At 39.1% G+C, this 13,412-nt stretch overlaps 1 protein-coding gene across 5 annotated transcripts in view; it reads left to right on the top strand.

Annotated features, from left to right (window-relative positions):
• The window catches only part of COL8A1 (collagen type VIII alpha 1 chain), an 83,689-nt gene that overhangs the window by 7,155 nt on the left and 63,122 nt on the right, over positions 1–13,412 (top strand). Inside the window, exons 1-2 of one of the 5 annotated variants that reach the window (XR_009743479.1) lie at positions 9,103–9,455; positions 11,617–11,745. The exons of 1 other annotated variant lie outside the window; for it this stretch is intronic. The gene's annotated coding sequence lies outside the window, so the exon portion shown is untranslated. Of the gene's footprint in view, positions 1–8,461; positions 8,582–9,102; positions 9,456–11,616; positions 11,746–13,412 lie in introns of those variants that run through there. 3 more of the 5 variants (XM_061453877.1, XM_061453874.1, XM_061453875.1) reach the window with 3 other exon arrangements.

Genomic DNA, 13,412 nt, shown 5'->3' with positions numbered 1-13,412 from the left:
AAACTGTTTAATATTAAAGATTGCTGCTTGATTAAAGACTCATTTCAGCAGTAATTTTTTTATTTTTGTACTGCTATAAAATTATCAGATGGCTTTAAAGTTGTAGTTTAAAGTAATTCCACTTGGCTCAGTTGTCTTTTGTAATATCACCTTCATTGCATTTCACTTCTAGATTGCTTTTAAGCAAGTTGCAATACTCAGTATCTAAAATCCAAGCTACCAGTTAGTTTTGGCATGTGATTCTTATGGCATTATCTCTGTTCCACAGTCAGGGCAAGAAAGCTCTTAGATTCAGATTTCAAGAACAAACTCCAGCCCTACACTGAGTTCAGAATTCACTTGCAATGAGTATCTTATTCTTTTTGAAACACCCTTTTTTCAACATCACATCTGTCACTCATATGCTGAATGCTCTCAAGAACACAGTACAAAAGGAAACGCAAGCAAAGCAAATTCAATTTGTGACTGCTGAGAGACATTTTCTCTGCTACATGTGATTTTGACTTTCTACTGTTTAACTCATGAAAATCAGTGTTTAAAAAATAAGTGAACAGAAACCTTTTTGGAGAGGCACTGGCACGGTTGCCCAGAGAAGCTGTGGCTTGCCCCATCCCTGGCAGTGTTCAAGGCCAGGTTGGACGGGGCTTGGAGCAACCTGCTCTAGTGAAAGGTGTCCTTGCCCATGGCAGGGGGTTGGAACCGGGTGATCTTAAGGTCCTTTCCAACCCAGACAGTTCTGTGATTCTGTGATTCAATGCTCCATTCATCAACCATATTTTGAGAGCTGGAATTTTAACTTGATGGACACTCAAAACACACAGCCTTACCCTTCAAAATGACTGCATCCATGACACAGCTGCTTCCTCAGCTCCCACCAGAGATGAAGCCGAGTAACTTGGTGTTTTCAGGGGCACTCAACACCACAGACCACCACAGGTTTTGCTGCTCATGACACAACAACACTTCCTTCCTGCCACCAAAGATGATGAGGGAAAATATTTTTGCTTGCTCAACTGCTCATAAGTCTGTGAGACCAGAAAAACATGAACTGTTGTACCTGATGCCGAAAAGCTGTCAAGATACCAGGGTTTTTTGTCAGTGAATTCAATTTAGTTATAATGTTGTGTTCTACTTTAAAAAAAAAAACAAACCCCAAAACCCCCATTTTTGTTTAGAACGCTGTAAAAGAAGCGGCTGTTAGGCACCTGAGCCAGTAACGGCCACGGCGCGAACCCGCGTTAGCCCAGCCCGAGCTGGGCCGCGCCATCGCCACTGCAACCCTGAAGGAAGGTGCCGTAGCTCGACGGGGTGGTGACGGCTCACCCTTGCTGGGCTGCAAGCAAGGCCTGGGCCAAGGGCAGCTGTGGTTAGGGGCTCCTCGTCAGCCAGGCAGGGCCCCTCATGTTGTGGTTTCACTCTAACGCTAATACCATTTCTGCACATAGGCAGTCAGAAAGTTGATTGAAAGTCTGCACCTCATTGCCAAAGGAGAGGCAAGGGTTGGGAAGAGCAGAAATTCCCCACAGCCCAGTCAGCTGAGGAGCATTTACGGAAACACAATGCGTTTGAGGTTTCTTGGGTTTCAGAGATGCAGCCTGGGGGCTTTGCTTCTGCGTGCCAGCCCTCAGTGCCCATTTGAGAAGGATCTGGGTAGCATTAGCTTGCACAGATGTGGACAGTGCTGGAAGGCTAAAAAGGAGGGGGGGAAGGAGGGAAGAGGGAGAGCCCCCACTCTCAGCTGGAATGAAAATGTTGCATCATGTGAGGGGAGGCTGCTTAGAAAGAGAAGGAAGGCTGCTCCAGTGTGCACCATGGGAGGCTTGGGACCTTTCAGATTTCCCCATCTGGAAGCAAAGTTGAGGCCACTGTAAGTTAAATATATATATAAATGTCCATTTTGAAGTTAGTGTTCCCTGGTCTTAAAACAAAAACAACCCCAAACACCTGCGAAAAAAATATTACTGTATGTGCCTATCTAGTATAAGGAGAGTAACCAATCTTGTGAAGTTGAAATTCTAACAGTCTAAAACTACCCCAGAATACCAAGTGCCTTAGTGGGAATGGAAAGGAATATCATGTGAGGAAAGAAAATTATAAAATTACTGTACCCAACAGGCAGGGAGTTCAGAAGGCAAACAGCTGAATGGAACAGCTTTATCTTTTTTTTTTTTTTTTCAATATATTCTCCCTGTCCTACTTTGTTTAACACAAAGGTTTTTCAGGGTGAGTCTTTTTGATCGGTTACATCCCCTAGCATGGCAGAGCCCTGACTCATGAACAAGGGTTTAAGATGAAGAGCAGCAGCTCCTGAACCTGAAGACTTGCAAATTGTACATAGAGTGAAGCTGACTCTTGGACTCCTACTCCAGCCCCTTTAACACACTTGCTTACACAGATGATTGGTATGTCTGGAAAGATGTTACACTGCATACGCCTCACCTCCCTCTCCTGGCTGCAGAAGCATCCAAGTACATCACATACAGTAGATTAATGAATTTATCCTTACAAGGACTCTGGCAACATCACTTTCATTTAGAGGAAATTGAGGCACAGAGAAAGTTGCTGGTGTAGCATTTCAAGAGATCACTTCTGGCCAGATTCTCAGGTGTCTTCCCATCATGATGGGGGCTAGTTGGAGATCTTGGTTCCCATCTGGGCACCTTAATGAGAACCAGATTTTCATGACTCCTCAGCACCCAGTAGCGCTCTCAATGACACCAGCAGCCAAATTTTCAGAAAAGTTCTTTTGATCATCTGGTCACTGCCTCAGTGGAAGCAGAGAGCTTTTGAAAAATCTGATCCTGTTTGTGGGTGCTGAGCACTTTTCAAAATTCTTAAGTGACCTGGCCAAGGATGCAGACTAAAATCTAAGTAGAAACCACTTTGCCTAATCCCTAGGCCAGTGATTTAACCACAGGCGTATCCTTCCATCTTCAGCAAAGAAAGAACAGACACTAGTTGGGTCAGGAATCAAAATGCAGATAACTGCCAGTACCCCTGCCTGCCAAGAAAAATGCCCAGATACTTGTGGGCAAACCAGACAGCCACATTTTGGTACTTTCCTGAGAAAGGATTATTTCTCATGGCAGTGCCAGAGTCTGGCAACCTGGATTATGCTCTTTCCAGATGTACCTATTTCTTTCTGGGCTAATGCTCTTGTGAACATGCCCTCACACAGGCACACCCTCCCCATTTTTCAGGAAAAATAGCTATCCAAACACTGTACTGTCTCCATTATCCTTAAAGAGCCAGGCATGCTTGGGCAAGACAAGGCTATTTTGTGTAACGATTAAACAGCAGTGGTCACGTCAGTGAAGATTCTTGTTTTAATTGAATGTTTCATTCATTTCTGAACATAAGCAACCACTTAGCTGCAGTTGTGCTAGATGCAGAGGAGGAAACACATGCTATTCTTGGCTGGACTTCACCTCTGTGGGAAGCAGCAGCCTCCTTGCAACAGCCTCTGTAGGCGGCATGATTTAGCTCCATTAGAGATTGTCCTAAAGCTCAAGTAAGGACCTGCCTGTAGATTCTGAGTAACCCGAATTACTCGAATGTGTGCAAGACCCCCAAAACCCAGGCTGGATCCTGTATTTTGTGCTCTGTTTGCGTGAGCTCTATTTGCAAACAACAGTTTCCAAAGCCGTGAGCTCAAGGCTAGCTTAGAAGTTACTCTTCAGGCTGACCATATCTTCAGCTGCCTCTCGAGATGCTGACCTCTGTGTTGCTCAGCATCAACTTGTCAGACTACCACAGGACTCCCAGCTTGGAATCCAGTTTTCATTAAGTGATCTCTGTCTCACCTCTGTCCCCAGCTTGCAGACCACCTCCTGAGTTAGTAACTGACCAGTCTGGTAATGGGAAGATAAGGCACACAGTCACTAGTGTGTTATAAGGGAGCACAGATATCATGTGATAACTATAGAACAAAAATGTTTACAGAGAAAAATAGTTTTGTAAAACATCTCAGACTAAGCTGTTTCTGAGGGTTGAGCTCAAGCTATATAAGCCAAAAAATGCAGCTGTATCATTTCTAGCTACAGCCAGAAACAGCTAAATGCACTTTGACTGGGGGGGGGGGGTTAGGAGCAGAGAAGATGCTCTTCAAACAGTGGTTCACATCTAGAAGCAAGTGTGAAATCTGTTTTCTGCTCTATTGGGTCTATACCTGTAGTAACACAAGGCAAGTGATGGCTGTGGTTTGTGTTTCAATAGTTGAATGACAGTGCTTTCACTTGATTCTGACGTCTGCTGCAGTAATTATTGCAGTAACAGCTCTAGTCAGAAGCTGGATTTCAGAGCAATACCCCTGTCAAATATTACAGCCTCAGCTTTACAAACAGAAAAACTGAGGCAGAAAGGGATGAGATCATGCAGCTTGTTTATGCAGATAGTTAATTGCACATGCTTTAGTGTTCCTTGTGACCTAAAAAGTAATAGGGAATATCACTGAAAGAACTTGGATCCTGATTAACGATTTTGTACACCTCCATGTTTTTGTCAGCAAATTTTTAACTACAACTTCTCACTTTTTCCATCCTGCAGATTTTTGTTTATTTTAATTCTCCTGTCCTTGGAAGAAGCCAAGGCATTTCTATGAAAAAGCTAGGGTCGGCTGAGGGCTCAGGTCAAGAAGTCTGTCTTGGGTGTCACCTCCTCTGAACTCAAGGTCTTCATCTGCAGAGTAGCAAGGTGATGAGGACACAGCCTGCTGGTAAAGGACTAGGAGATGTGGCGCTGGAGTAGAGGTATCAGAAGGGGCCCATGGAAGAGCCTAGCATGCTCAACAGTCCAGCCTGATGTGCCTTTGAAGCAGAGCTAATGGGCATTTCAGAGCTGGCAGGAAAGGGTGTAGACATTATCAAAGATTGATATGCAAAAGATCAATCCTTCTATACAACTGGCTTACTCTGGAGCCAAGGTCTTCCATTGTGGGGCTGTTGCATTTTCCTTCTAGGCTTAGATACCCTAACACTAATTTTTCCTCCTGGTCTTATGTGTAGTTTAGGGCTTATGTCTTTGGTATTAATGAGATAGCACAGAGACTTAAAGGTGGGATACTCAACTCCCAGGTAATCAATCTCATTATGAGATACTGTTACTCTGGTAAGGTTATGTTTCTGTCTCATTTTGTCTAGAAATGCATTCCTAGAAATGAGAGATGTTTCCTTTTACAACTAATACTTGTATTTCTGCCAAAAAGCTGTAGCTTTGAATCAGCATACTCTGAGAAAAGGCTCTGCTTAGAAATTACTGCTTATTTCTTTGGGAAATAATTGGAATCACTTATTAAGTATAAAGACTTAGAAGCGGGGAGGAAAAAAAAAAAAATCCACATTCAGGAGAGGACAGTCAGTACTTCCCAAATCATTCTTCTCTTTGTTCCCATGAAAATGGTCACTTGAAGTCACTGCCTACTGACATAGTCTTATAAGAACTTGGGTATCATTCTTAGACAAGCGTTAGAGAAAACTACTTCTGGAAACTACACAGTTCAGTCTCCCTAAACAGAAAAGTTTTATGATCTTTACAGATTCACCAGTGACAAAGCAAAACACCTTTCAAGCCCGACTGAATTCACACAGCTAAATAAATCACTTTTTAAGTGTTTAAATGTCGCTGTGAAAGTGAAGAGATGAAATGTGCTGTATATCATCTCTACAAAACCAAAAGCAGTTATATTATAAATAAACAGAGTTTGCTTGGTATTAAGGACATAGGAAATTCCATTCAAGAACAGACAAATGGCACATCTTGTCTGGTATCCTGCATCTGGCACAGGCCTATAACAGATGCTTAAAATACTTGGCTCTCTTGGTCTCCCCTGTTCCACCTACCACCGATGTTATAAATCACAGTTTTCCTAACCTCTGGTGAGAGTTTCTTTCCTGCTTGCTTGTATAATGTGGGAGGTGGAAACACAGGCCAGGGGAATACATATTTGCCCTATGTGATACTTATTACAGTGGCTGGTACTGAATTTGCTTGAACTGTGGTTCTAGCTGTTTCAGAACATATATGGAATTACCAACTGTATTGCCTATGTAGGCTGTGTAGCCTAGGACTATGCTTAGCTATAGAGAAAGGAGGGAGCAAACCCCTTCTTACCCTCATTTGCACGTAGCCAGCAAGTCTGCCTACCACTAGCCTGTTATTAATAAGTTGCCTTCCTAATTGTTCCCTACTACTCAACGACATACATACCCTGGTATGGCTTTTTTTGTACTTCTGTAATTCAATGCATGATGAATAAAAATAAGAGTTTATCATTTATCAAGCAGAGCTTACTTTCATCCTTATCAAAAGATGTTATCAAAACATGCTTCATCTACGCAGCAGGTCGCTTCCCACAGACCGTGTCCCTTTATTTTTTTACAGTCTCATTCATAACAGACATTAAATTTAATGGTACAATTGTTAAGGGCCTATAAAACACACAAATGAAAAATCTGAACCTTTCCATTTGAAAAGTTAAAGTGTAATTACATTACACCTTCTCTGTGCTCCCCTGTGAAATATAACAGCATTTTAAAAAGGCTAGAGAAAACCTATGACTATAGGCAACTACCATATAAGGTCCTTTAACATGGCATCTTACAGGAACAACAGAAAGACAGGCAGACGTAGAAAATATGATACCTCATGTCTAAACTATATTGTTAAAAATTTGAATTTGAAGGAAAAAAAAATTGTGTCACTCAGTTTAAGCATATCATCTCTACAGTTGCTGAGCACTGCTCTTGGAGAATGACCTAATACATCTTTACATATTAATAAGGGAAAACTGAATCCTGATGGTGTGCCTAGGCTGTTGGAATATAGTTGCAGATGTCAGCTTTCTCCATTCTCAAGATTTTTTTGATTTTGGTTCCATCGTACTGAATATAACATTCAAAGGTCTGAATCTAGAGCAGACCTTTGATCTAGCTACCCTGAATTTGTACCCACAAAAACCAAGATTTTGCAATATCAATCTGCTTGAAAGAATGGACACATTAAAGCTACTGTAGTACCTAGCAGAAGTTTGCATCTTTTAACATTTTCCAAATCAACCATACATTCAGTGATGGTCAGGCTCAGTACTAGCAGAAGCTGTGACTTTTTGTACTTCTCTCCTGTTGTACAAGGGGAATCGCTCTCAGAATATCCATCTTATTTCAGTCAGGAACAGAAGTAGAGGTTTTTCAGGGCAGACAAATGAGTCAGCCACTTCTTCCAAATAAATGGAAATGGTGTTCCAAGTTTCCTAGACAGCTTTAAAAACTACACAGAGAAATTCAGCTGCTTAATATATTGTGTTCTACACCTCACATTTAAGAGAACACAAAATCACATGCTTTTTATTCCAGATACAAGTTGTTGTACACAGCAGTCCAAAACCATCTCATTTTGTCTCTGTCCTTGACATGCATGCTACTCATCATGCTTGTGCCATTCCCAAGGACAAAAGCAGCACTCTCCAGAGTAAAGAGCAGCAGCTGAGGTTCCCAGACTGCCACGAGTATCCTAAATAATACTGCCTGAATGTCTGATTGCATTTGCCCTTTTGTACAATAAGGATGTTAATATTTTGCTTTCTGAGGAGAACCTTGATTAATATACCAGTGACAAAAAAAGGCACAAGTTTCAAGTTTAATTGTACAGTAAAATATAACATCTATATGGATAAACAACTAAAAGTAGATATATAAAACTGTAAAAATAATTTCTTTACTGCACACCTTGCCTTAACAAGAAACATAACTCCTTCCTCCCTCAGGAAAGCTGAATACACTGACTCATGTCTTTGTTTAAGTGTCATGGTAAATTTGTTCTCTTATAACATGTAGTAGTTTAGCTTTGAACTTTTGATTTTTGGAAAAGGCAGAGTGGAAAAATGTTTTCATGGGAGAAGACTACACATTCCAGAGCTGCCGACTGTTACTCGGAGGGGGAGGAGGGGAGAACTGGACAACTTAGGTTTTAGGCTTTGGTTGATGCAACTTGTTGCCTGGTATTTTGTAATCAACCAAAGAGTTTACACTGTACAGTGAAATATTTGATTTCTCTCTCATTTTTTCCAGTTTTTGCATATTCAAAACTCTCAACAAGCTTGAAACAGAGAAGAATTAGCCTTGTGTGAATAGAAATAGTGATCCTTTGTAATATAAAGTAGTCCAAAGAGAAAATAATTCAGTTTACTGTAAATTACAGAGCTATGCAGACAATGTTACTCATAAAAATAAACCAGAACAAAATGTGAACCCTTCATGATGTCTTTGCAACCTAAGCAAGTTTTAAACAGTTCTCCTCTGCTGCTTCATGTTTATTTAATGTATTAACATTTGATTATGTAAAAAAATAAAATAGGTTAATAAAAAAACTTTATGTAGCTTATCTATTCATGTAAAGTGAAAAATATGTCCTGAATATTTTGAAGAGTATTAACACACATGCTTTTTTCCTTTCTCTTCCTACAAAGAGAAGAAAACACATATCGTCAGAACCCGTTTGATACTCAGCACTGTTATGATCTCTTCATTACTGGATGTTGAGTTTGGATGTCAGAACTGGTAGTGAAGTACTCTCCTATTAAGCTGAGGTAATTTTCTTCATACAGTTGAATTGTTTAAAGCATTACAGAAGATGCCCTTCCACTCACCTATTCCAATAAAAACATTCCTGGGCAGAACATTGTATCTTGCAATATAGAGTCATTTGATGTGAAAGACATGAGAACTGATGCTTTTGTTAACAGTGCATTCATTACTATAAATTTAGCAAGACCACATTATTTAAGATGACCACACTTCACTAGGTTTGGAAAGCAAATGCAAGTGTAATCTCCTTTCACTTCATAGTGGGAATAGTGACATGATAGATGCAACATCCTGGATTCATGGCCTATGGAAAGACAACCATTATAGATATGTCAGAGATTGCATTCTTTGCTGCATTGGCATTAAGAACTAAAGTCTTTGAGGACAAGAGAGTATAATCAATGAAAATGTCTAATGCTGAAACAATGCAAGTTAACAAGTCTTTCAAAGTTTCATTTTCTGGGGAAAAACTGCCATTGAAAAGGATCCATTATGTCAAAAATTTTAACAGACAAAGGCTAGAAACTACATGAAAATACTAGCCCCAAGCCCGAGACGAGGAGTGAACTCCACTCACAAAGCCAGAAGATGTCAGGGTATTATTCTGAGAGAGCAAATTTGATGAGGACACCAACTGCTTTCAGACACATTGAGATAAGTTTCTACTTAGTGGGATGGGTTATTTCATAAATAGTATTCACTCAGCACGAAAAACTGCATTTATGAAAGCCTACCAGTCACAGATTAATAGGGTTCATGTTTTTCTCCAAGAGCAGAGCTGCACACAGTGCAGGCCTGATGTAGCCATATTATGTTAAAGGATACAGATGGGAAGACAGTCAGCTGCAGAATTGTATTCAGAAGAAACAAAAGAAAGTAAGTGGCCCTGAGACTGGCCACTGCCCATAAGGATGCAGAGATGCAATCAAGTTCAGAGCTAAGGTACATAGAAAACATTTTAAGAAAGTTTTCTACCATCACCCGGCTTTAATGCATCCCCACCTTTGCTAGTTATGTCAGTAATCAAGGTACTGTCAGTTTTCTGTCCATTGCTCTAATAGAAGTGCACACCTTTCACAGTATATTAACATTCCTTTTCCCCCAATTTAAAAAAAAGAAAAAAGCTTCTAGAGATACACACCAATACAACTGAAACAGAAAAACTCAGTTAGTGTAAAGAATTAATTGCTTTAGATAGAAGATTTAAGTGGGTTATCATATAATCACCGTTGCAGAGAATAAAGAATATAGAGAGGGGTGCACCAGGAGATCAGCTAGAGGATAGCTGCATTTTAGTAGTATATCTAATAAAGCTGCCTCAGACTTCACATTTGCTTTCAAAGTAATGGAATTATCTTACAAGACAGTAACCAACATCTCACATAATTCTTTGAGGTCATTTAAAGCCTGCCAGTTAAACAAATGTTACTCTGATTTTTTTTTTTTCCCATGGATTTGTAATATCTCCTGTATACTTTCATCAACTTTTGTCCTGTGTCCTAAGCTATCATGGGAACCACTGAGAAATTGCTTGCCTAAAACCAGACACATGTTTTCAATACCTTCCTGTTATTAATATTCCTTAAGTTACATTTCATCTTCCAGTCAAGGTTTGCTGCAGCAGTTTCTCTTTCGATGCAAGTCAATTGTATAGTACCTTGGATTTCAGCTAGAATGCACAGTATGTCATATATACAGTAACAAATAATAGCTCAATTTTCCCAAAGTAGGTTAAATCAGGAGTTTTAAGGATAATCAAAACCATATTTTTACTAGCAAACAGAGCCAATAAGTCATTGAAGCTATATAAATATAGTCATACCAACATTGCACTTCATTATAAAAAGAATCTTGCACCCAGGAACACAAAAATTCTTGCTGTGGAATACTAAATAATTTTGGATCAAATAAATGGAAGAATACACTGATCTTTGCATGAGATTGTAAAAGGGATCCCAGTAAAACAAGCTGAATCTTCAGACTTTTGTAAATGTTTCATGACTTTCTTATCAGACATTAGAAAACTTGAAGGACTTTGAGCAGAGCAGTATTATTTACAGGAGAAGTATATACTGGTTGTATTCTTTAAGTGAAACTTATGCATGATTACATATACATATACGGGCAAGTGTACAAGTGCATGTTTGTTTTTAGCAGTCTGTTACTAAATATTTTGGACCATCCTTCAGTGATGCCAATAGATCAGTCCCACTCAATTTGGTATTTTATATCAGCAAGTTATGCTACATGTGAGAACATTTTTTTTTAATAGCTTTCTTTTCACTGCTAACTAAAAAGGCCAATTGATCAATAAGTGGAAGTTATCTGACCAGCAGCCAATGTAGAACACAGTCAACAGCAATGATTCATGGAATTTTTACAGTTTTTTGTGAGGTTTTTTTTTTTAGGAAAGAAACTTATTTCCCATACTGTGGAATGGAAATATAAAGCTGAGAAATTAGATTGATTTAGTCAAAACTAAACACTGTCCTTATCTCAGAAAGATAGCACTGTGCAGTCCAGCCAAATTGTGTCTACCTGAAAAAGGGAAGAATTTGATCATCTATAGCTGAAATCACACCTTTTTTAAGTTATTCTAACTGAAGTGTAGGCGCAACTAAACTGAATGATTTCACCATACTGAGTTATTTCCCACGTTCTTTTATTACTCCAGCAATGTCAAAAAATGCAGGGACTGGGGAGTCATATCATCTGTAGAAAAGAGAATATTGTGGTTTCTAAGAAAAATATTTATTACCAAGCGAGCTATTTTGATTTATTAAATGATAGCTTCCCATCATAGTGTTGTTTTTGTTATGGTGCTTGAAACCACAATGGTTGTGTAACGGCAGGACTTTATTTGTTTAAAGGCATCCACTAGTGTTTTGCTTAATAGAAATATCAGTTCACAACATTGCCAGGTTCATAGAAGCTCATCCAGGAACAAACTCTTAAAAAATTATTTTTTTCCTAGAGTGTCTATTCAGCCAGTGCAGTCACTGTGTCTCACTGCTGGTCTTCTACATTAGATTTATAGGATATTATAATTAACAACAGGTGATGGGCAGCACTACATGAACAGCAAGTTAAGTGAAAAGACTGGCAACTCAAGAGCCACTTGTGAATCATCAGAACTTTTCCCTGGATAAACTCAGTAGTAATCGTGGTAGGTTTTCTGGCAATTGTTCATTGGGGCTTTTTGTTCTGTTTTGCACGGTCTGCTTTGTTTTCTTGTTGGTTTTGTGGGTTTTTTTTTCCCCCACTACCAACACCCTGCTTTCTTCTTTCTCATGTCAAAGATTAGGGGTCGTCTGTCTGCTTTTACAGTTATGTAGCTTTTCCTATGTTTACCTATCTACAAAACGAGACAAATCATGCCTAGTCACAGAGACTTCTTGGAGGATTACAGACAAGTGCACACACAAAATTTTAAAGTTATGCAGATTTTTAAGAGACGCTGGTGTCTCCATTATTCCAGCTGTCTCAGACTCTCATTCTGTACAAATAAACCAAAGGAAGAGATTCAAAACATGCACAGCCTTCACATCAGTTTTAAGAAATGCTGTTCTTCAGCTTAAGACTGAAAAGGAGGAAGACACTGAAAAACATCAATCAGCAAAACAAAAATATGTTCCAAATGAGTTTTCATTTGCATAGTGAAACTAATACCATTCTTTGTGTTGTTTTCCTCTTTTAGGTGTGTTGGGAAAGGCAATGATTTGTTCAACTAAGTGAAGGACTTGTATCTACTAATAGATGAAAGTTTCATGAATCATTTCCAATGTACTAACCTCATGTGATAATGATACTCATGAGTTAATTACAGGTCCTAACAGAATGATTATAACAAAGAAGTGGTTTGGAGTTTTTCCTAAGTGAAAGCCACACCTTTGTTCGTGATAATTGCCTCCATATCCTCATTGACATAAATACTTTAAATATATTAACTGGTAGGATGAGGTAAATAAGAATATTAAAAAAAAAAAAAAGTTATTTGTACTATAAACACGATTAGAGATATTTTTTTTACATTCCACACTCCTGCCAGTATGGTTCCCCACATTCCTCTAAAAATAACTGTCATACGTGAAATTAATTTCTGTTAAAGCTTCCCCACCCCAAAATACACTTGAATCGGTAACCTTGAAGCTGTTAGAATTACTATATTATAGAGCAATGACTATTATTTTAGCTTTATGTTACCAAGCTGCCAACAAGAATGCAAGAACATGTGGCTTAAAGTTTGAGTTTGTTACAATACAGTGAGCTAACGTTCTCTTATAACTCTTTTTACATTGACTGTGGAAAAACATGTTCATTTTTTCCTGAGTTTATGGGATCACTGTAGGCATAGACTGGATATTGGTACTAGAGAATTTACACTGTGACATAGGCTTGCATATACTAACTCACATACGTGCACTTCCATAATGGAAAGTGATCAGTTCTAATGCCTGTTCTTTGCTTGTGATTGTACAATTGGACTACTTGTCTCAAATCCACCAGTGAACACCAAGTTGTATGTTTACTCTGCGCAATCGAAAACAGTACATACTTTTAGATAATGTTCTGTTAACTTCATTGTGAACCGGAGTCTCAACTGGTTACATTAAACTGCTTCATTTTATAGTGGTGAATTTATCCTGCTAGTTGCAGAGTTTGTGCTTCATTAAAATTCACATAGCAGTACTTACTTATCTATAGCTGAGACACAAAGTTGCCCAAGGGAACACTTGTTAATCTGGGTAATTAATCAGAGGTGATGGGAAATTTTCCTTCATGTTCTTGCTGACCTCTAGGTCACCATCCAACTGTGAAATTTTGGCCTCACTG

Source organism: Pezoporus flaviventris, unplaced genomic scaffold (genome assembly GCF_033815535.1).
Source record: "Pezoporus flaviventris isolate CSIRO_AGI_PZ_B2104156 unplaced genomic scaffold, CSIRO_AGI_Pfla_v1 ptg000015l, whole genome shotgun sequence".
Lineage (NCBI taxonomy): Eukaryota > Metazoa > Chordata > Aves > Psittaciformes > Psittacidae > Pezoporus > Pezoporus flaviventris.
The sequence above is the reverse complement of the archived record's forward strand: the minus strand, read 5'-3'. Positions and strand labels throughout refer to the sequence as shown.